The sequence below is a fragment of the Brassica napus genome, chromosome C2 (genome assembly GCF_020379485.1).
Source record: "Brassica napus cultivar Da-Ae chromosome C2, Da-Ae, whole genome shotgun sequence".
Lineage (NCBI taxonomy): Eukaryota > Viridiplantae > Streptophyta > Magnoliopsida > Brassicales > Brassicaceae > Brassica > Brassica napus.
This window is the reverse complement of record NC_063445.1, coordinates 44,792,782-44,799,056: the sequence shown is the minus strand read 5'-3', so window position 1 is coordinate 44,799,056 and position 6,275 is coordinate 44,792,782. Positions and strand designations below refer to the sequence as shown.

The window sequence follows — 6,275 nt, the reverse complement described above, 5'->3', positions numbered from 1 at the left end:
AACTTCAAAATTATCAGCTAGAGACTCATTAAGAGTAGTCTACTACTACAAGCAAATCAAGATGATAAAGTGGAGATATTATTTAGGCTTTTGCAGCTTGTAACTGTACTAATTCTGGAGTTTCAATCTTTCCAACATAATGAGCTTTTGGATACTTTATTTTGCAATTGCAGCCATTGAACAAAGAACTGGTAAACTATTCTTAAACTTGTAAAGAAGGACAAAGAATCAAAACAAAGAGAAAACTTGTAAGCAACGAGCTAGGAGAATGGCCAAGTTGGTATGTCATTTTGGTTGTGTTGGATCAAAAGTACAATAAATCCCATATAGATGAGCCACCACGAGTCTGTTGTTCCAATACCACAGCTCGTTGGTGAGCTTCTGTAACCGTGGCGGGATTGAATTGATTAACCATTTTCTGAAGTTTTGGTTCGAGACCTGCGATGAACCGTGCCACTAGTTGACGCTCAGAGTCCTGCATATCATCGATCCGAGACCTCAACTGGAAAAACTCAGTGGCGTATTCATCAACAGTACGTGATCCCTGACGAATGTTGTTGAACTTTTGTAACAGCAAGCGATTGTAGTTGTCCGGAAGAAAAACTGTCTTCATGTGTTTCTTCAGTTTGTCCCAAGAGGTAAGCTTCTCTTTGTTGTAACGAGAGCGTTGGAGCTTCAATCGATTCCACCAAGATGCAGCGTAGCCACGAAAACTTGTTGCTACTAAAGACACACGATGTTCCTCTGGAACTTTCTTGAAATCAAGAATCTCTTCCACTGTAACCAACCAATCAAGAAAGGCTTCTGCTGATGAGGATACTCCATGAAACTCAGGAATCGTGATTATAAAGCCTGAATCCCAACGATGGTGATGGTCTTCCTCTCTGTTATGATGCAGAGGAATAACATCTTCGTGAGACAAACGACTGTCTTCTGATTCGTTGTCTGAGCAGTCAGTGACGACGAGAAGAGGGTCCTTGCGATCTTGAGAAACTGTTGGAACGTCTTGGTCAGCTCTGTTGGCTTGAGCACTTTGCTGTATTGCATCGGCGACCATGTGGGGAAAAGTGGCTTTAAACTCTTCACAAACTTGCTGTATGACATCAGCCACTCTAGTTTGCAAAGTGGCTTGAAAGTCCTCAAAACGTTTCTCTATTGTAGCAGCGTCAGCCACCCTACGGTGCAAAGTGTCTTTACAACCTTCACAAACTTTCTCTGATGCATCAGCATCAGCCAGCATACGGGGAATAGCGTAGAAAGGTTCTTCATTGAAAAAGCGAGACCAATCTCCCACGTTGTACGTCTGTGTATGTCTCGAAGTCATGGGATCGTTGAGGGAAGTATCTGATACCAACTAATGAAACAAAGAGAACCCGTAACGCTGTCTGTAGTAAATAAATAGTAAGGTGTCGATTACAAAGCGTATAGGACTTGTTTATATAGGTGAAACCTATAACAGAAAATAGGAAAAGCTTTTGAAATAAGAAAATTCAGAAAAAGTAAGAAACATATCGAAGAAAGGAAAACATCTTAAAAAACACCAAACAGGAAAACTTGATGAAAGACAAGGACCGGCTGATTTTGGTTTGGTTTATTTGAGTTTAAAAATAGATTGGACCGGTTGATTTTTTATCAATTGCTTAAACCATCCCGTTGTTTCTCGTTGCTAAAAATCCCGTTGGTTACGATCTGGAATTCTTTCCTCTGAGTTTCTCTAGACGAGTGAGAATCTCATTCATATCCGGTCTATCTTCAGGTCTATAGCTTGTACATAACAAACACAGCTTCAACAGATCTTCAATGCCCTCTTCCAATCGATGTCTCCACCAATTGACGCAGACACACGCCTCCTGATTCATCATCGTCCAACGAAGTTGGTCTCCGTTTCGTCATCAGCTCCATTATTATGATCCCGAAGCTGAACACATCAGCCTTTATCGTTACCTTCCTCATATAAGCAAACTCTGATCATGTACAAAAGAGAGAAACAAGGAAGAAGAAGTCTGTTAGAGACGAAAAGATATTTTGGATTACTCGGTTAGTTACAATTTGACTAAACCGATATAAACCATATATACACTTTAATTTAATCAGTTAACCAAAAGAGTGTGTGGATAAATCAAATTACGGTTTTGAAATCTGTACCTGGGGCCAAGTATCCAATCGTGCCTTGGAAGGTAGACGCTGTGACGCTCCCATCTTCACGTAACCCTAGAATCCGAGCGGTTCCGAAATCGCTGACGTGAGCAACACCATCGCCGTCGAGGAGTATATTCGCCGGCTTCAAATCGCAGTGAACGATCGGGAATCCAAATCCAGAATGAAGGTAATCGATTCCGGTAGCGATATCAACACATAGATCGATTCTCTCGGAGAAGGATCCGATCGATGCAGAAGAGCTGTGAATCGCGTCCTCTAAGCTTCCCTTGTCCATGTATGGAAGCACCAAGGCCTTCATCTTCCCGCTCTCCCAGGCGAACCCTAAGATCTTCACGAGGTTTCGATGCTTTAATTGGCTCAGTGTTTTGGCTTCTGTGTAGAACCATTTATCTGATTCTGCTGAGAATTGCTTCAGGTTCAATACTTTTACTGCAATCGCTGTACCATCCTCTAGCTGACCTTTGTACACTGTGCTTAAGCTGCTTGAACCGATGATGTTGGCATTGTTGAAAGAATCTGTTGCTTGTTCCAGCTCTTTCGGGTCGAATCTTTTTAGCTTCAGAGCTGAATCCAAGTCCGGCATTGGAGACTCTGGCGAGGTTTCAGTCTTTTTCTTGCAACGGGCGACAAGAAGCAGTAGGAGAAGGAGAACCGCGGCTGATCCAAGAAAAATCACGATGATTGCACTTTTCTTTGAGAAGTGGTTTGACTTCTTCTTGATCATCATCATCATACATGGCTTGAGAGGCTTCTTTCTGCCTCAGAGATCTGTGTTTCCCATCAGATCAGATGCGTTGATGTCTTTGAACACCCCCGGATTCAGGAACATGGCCTTTGAGGTGGTTTGAAGCGAGTTTGAGATGTTTCAGGGTCGGAAGATTGGCAAGATTCTCTGGAATTTCACCTGTGAGATTGTTATTAGAGCGATCCAAGGAGACTAACTGTGTGAGGTTGTTTCCAAATCTCTTTGGGATTTCACCAGAGAGACTGTTTCTTGAAAGGTTCAAGCGTTTGATCATATCCATGCCTCCTTGTTCGAAGACTTGATCTGGGATCTGACCTGTGAGATTGTTCCTTGAGAAATCCAGTAAGAAGACGTTTTTGCAGGCCTGTAGAGATCTTGGAATAGACCCAGAGAAGAGGTTGTTCGAAAAGTCGATTTCTTGAACCATTTCTAGCTTTCCAAGCTCATCGGGGATGGTTCCTCTCAATAATTTGTTTGAGAAGTTGAGATTAAGCTGTAAGTTTCTCAGCGAAGATATCAGCTCCCCAGGGATGGTTCCGGTGAGAAGATTGTCTGAGATATCGAACGTGTTGAGATGCGAAAGTGACTTAAGGCTTACATGGATAGACCCGTTGAACTTGTTACCATGAAGACCCAAGTAGGTAAGAGATTCAAGCTTCCCCAACCAGATAGGAATTGGACCAGCTAATTTGTTGTTAGATAGCTCGAGCACTGAGAGTTGCTTCATTCCAAACATTTCTTCAGGAATTTGACCTTTGAGTTCATTTTTATCCAGCTCAAGCCCCTGCAGTAGAGTCAGATTCGATATCTCCCTTGGGATTCTTCCCATGAAATGATTTGTGTGAAGTTGCAAGAGAATCAACTCTCTCAGATTCCCAATCTCTCGAGGAATTGTTCCAGTGAGAGAGTTAGAGAATACTTGCAGTATCCTGAGTTTCTGAAGCTTCCCTATTAATGGCTTCAGAGTTCCTGTTAAGTTGTTACGTGCCAAATTAAGAACTTCCACGTCTGAGCAGTTAAAGAGATCATCTGGAATTTCCCCTGTAAACCGATTCGGTCCAAGAGAAATAGCAGTAAGATTTGTCCGTCCTAAACCCCTAGGAATCTTGCCAGTCATTTGGTTAAAAGACAGGTCCAAGACTTTAAGACCAGTGCAGTTACTTATGCTAGAAGGTATTGGCCCGGTAAGAAGATTGTCGTGCGCTGAAAGGTTCTGAAGATTTGAAAGAAGCCCTAGATTCGCTGGGAGCTCACCGGTTATATAATTGAACCCCATCGTTATCGCTGTCAAGTTTCTCAAGTTTGTGATTGACTGTGGAATGAAGCGTAAGGACTTTCAGTGATTTCAATGAACCGATTTCTTCCGGAATCGGTCCAACCAACTGGTTTCCTGATAATCCCAAATTCGTTAACCGCGTTAACCGAAACATGGAGGATGGAATCGGAGAACTCAGTTTGTTCTTGTATAACCGGAGTGACTCCAGCTTATCTAAATTTCCCAACTCAGTTGGTATTCTCCCGGTTAACTGGTTACCATACAACTCAAGTTGGACCAAGCTTGTGCAGTTTCCTATCTCAGCCGGTATCTCTCCTTTCAACAAGTTATTATATAAACCGAGAACCTGTAAATTCCGGAGATTTCCTATCTCTCTCGGTATTTTACCGGTTAATTGGTTACTACCCAGGTCTATAACCGTCAGATTAACTAAAGTACCAACTGATACTGGAATCAAACCACTAAATTGGTTAACGTCTGCTACAAACACCTCTAGATGAACCAAATCTCCCAAGCAATTTGGTATCTCCCCGGTTAAGTTATTGCTTCCTATTCTAACTGATACCAACGATCTAGTTTTGCATACTGATTCAGGAACATTACCGGTCAACAAATTATTTCTCATATCAAGGGACGCAAGATTCTTAAGTTCCCAAACTTCAGAAGGAATCGAACCAGAGAAATAATTTAAGTAAAGAACGAGCTGGTTTAGCTCGGTTAATTTCCCGATTTCAGCCGGTATTTGGCCGGTAAAATTGTTTGAAGTGAGATCAAGAACCTGGAGATAGGTGAGGTTTGCTATGGCTGGAGACAGAACACCTTGAAGTTGCTTCTCCTTATAGGAGAGGGAGACAACATGACCGGTATGATCGCAGGTGATTCCGGTCCAGTTGCAGTGTTGTACCAGACCAGTGGTTGTCCAGTCTGCCAATGCTCCTAGAGGGTCGCTCGGAATGCCATTCTTGAAGGATCTTAAAGCTTTAATTTCTAGTTCATAGCTCTGTTTTGCTAGTGAAAAGCTAGATAATAATAAGAAGAGAGTTAAGATCAAAATTGTCTCTGAGAGTGATGTCATTGTGGAAGAAGATACAGATTTGAGGGGTCATGTCATGGATGTGAAACGGTCAAGACCCAATATATAATGTTCATAGCTTAAACATAATTTGATCAAGTTGCATTTAAACTATAAACTCACTAAAAGCATTCCCACTTAGTACACATGCTTAAACGTCTCTGTGTATTATATATTCATTGGAGATCGATATAGATACATAGCCAAATCATAGTCCATGGTTATGTAGTCTTTTCGAGTTAGTTTTGAACCGTTTAATAAAACACAATGTTTCTACGAAACTAAATAAATCTATCCCGACTCAAATATATATGTGGTAGTTTATGTTAGTGTCGTCCGTAAAGTTCAAACAATCAAACTCAAAATGTGTATGGGGTTGTAAAAGATCAACAATAGATTCTCTAGACGCTTTTTTGTTAACCCTGCCGGATTTCACTCATAATTTTTCACATGTTAGATATTAACTTTTAGAAAGTTGATTTAAGAAATAGCATTTCATGCTAAAAGAAATTTGAATATGAAGTTGACAAAAAAGAAAGAAATTTGAATATGAAGCATAAACAAAACCAACGTTATTGCGCTACTATTGGTTAATTCGTAAAATATCTATAGGATTCTGCCCTTATTTTTTTTTGAAGTTAATTACAATACCATGTCATTTCTTTTTTTTTTAAGTATTTAAACTTTAATTTAGCCAGCTATAAATTCAACCATTAGAAATCATCCAATTTCATGGCCAATCACATTGCAGTTTAGAATTATATATCTCCAATCACAAGATCCGAAACAGTATTATAGTTTTCAGACGGTCAGACCTATAACATAAATCTTAACAGATAGATGATGTTATCTTCATACCAAAACAATATTTTTATACCAAAAGCATGATAATATATATATATATAGCTTAGGAAATATTTATCGAGCAATAGTTTTATGATGTTTATAATATAGTTGACTTTCATTGTATAAAACTTTTAGCAAGCCTTAATATGAATATCGATTTTTGTTATAAGAATATT

The 6,275-nt window shown here is 40.1% G+C and overlaps 1 pseudogene; it reads right to left on the bottom strand.

Moving 5' to 3' along the window:
* Nucleotides 1–1,456: 1,456 nt before the first annotated feature.
* On the bottom strand, nt 1,457–5,992 carry LOC106381761 (annotated as a pseudogene).
* Nucleotides 5,993–6,275: the final 283 nt, after the last annotated feature.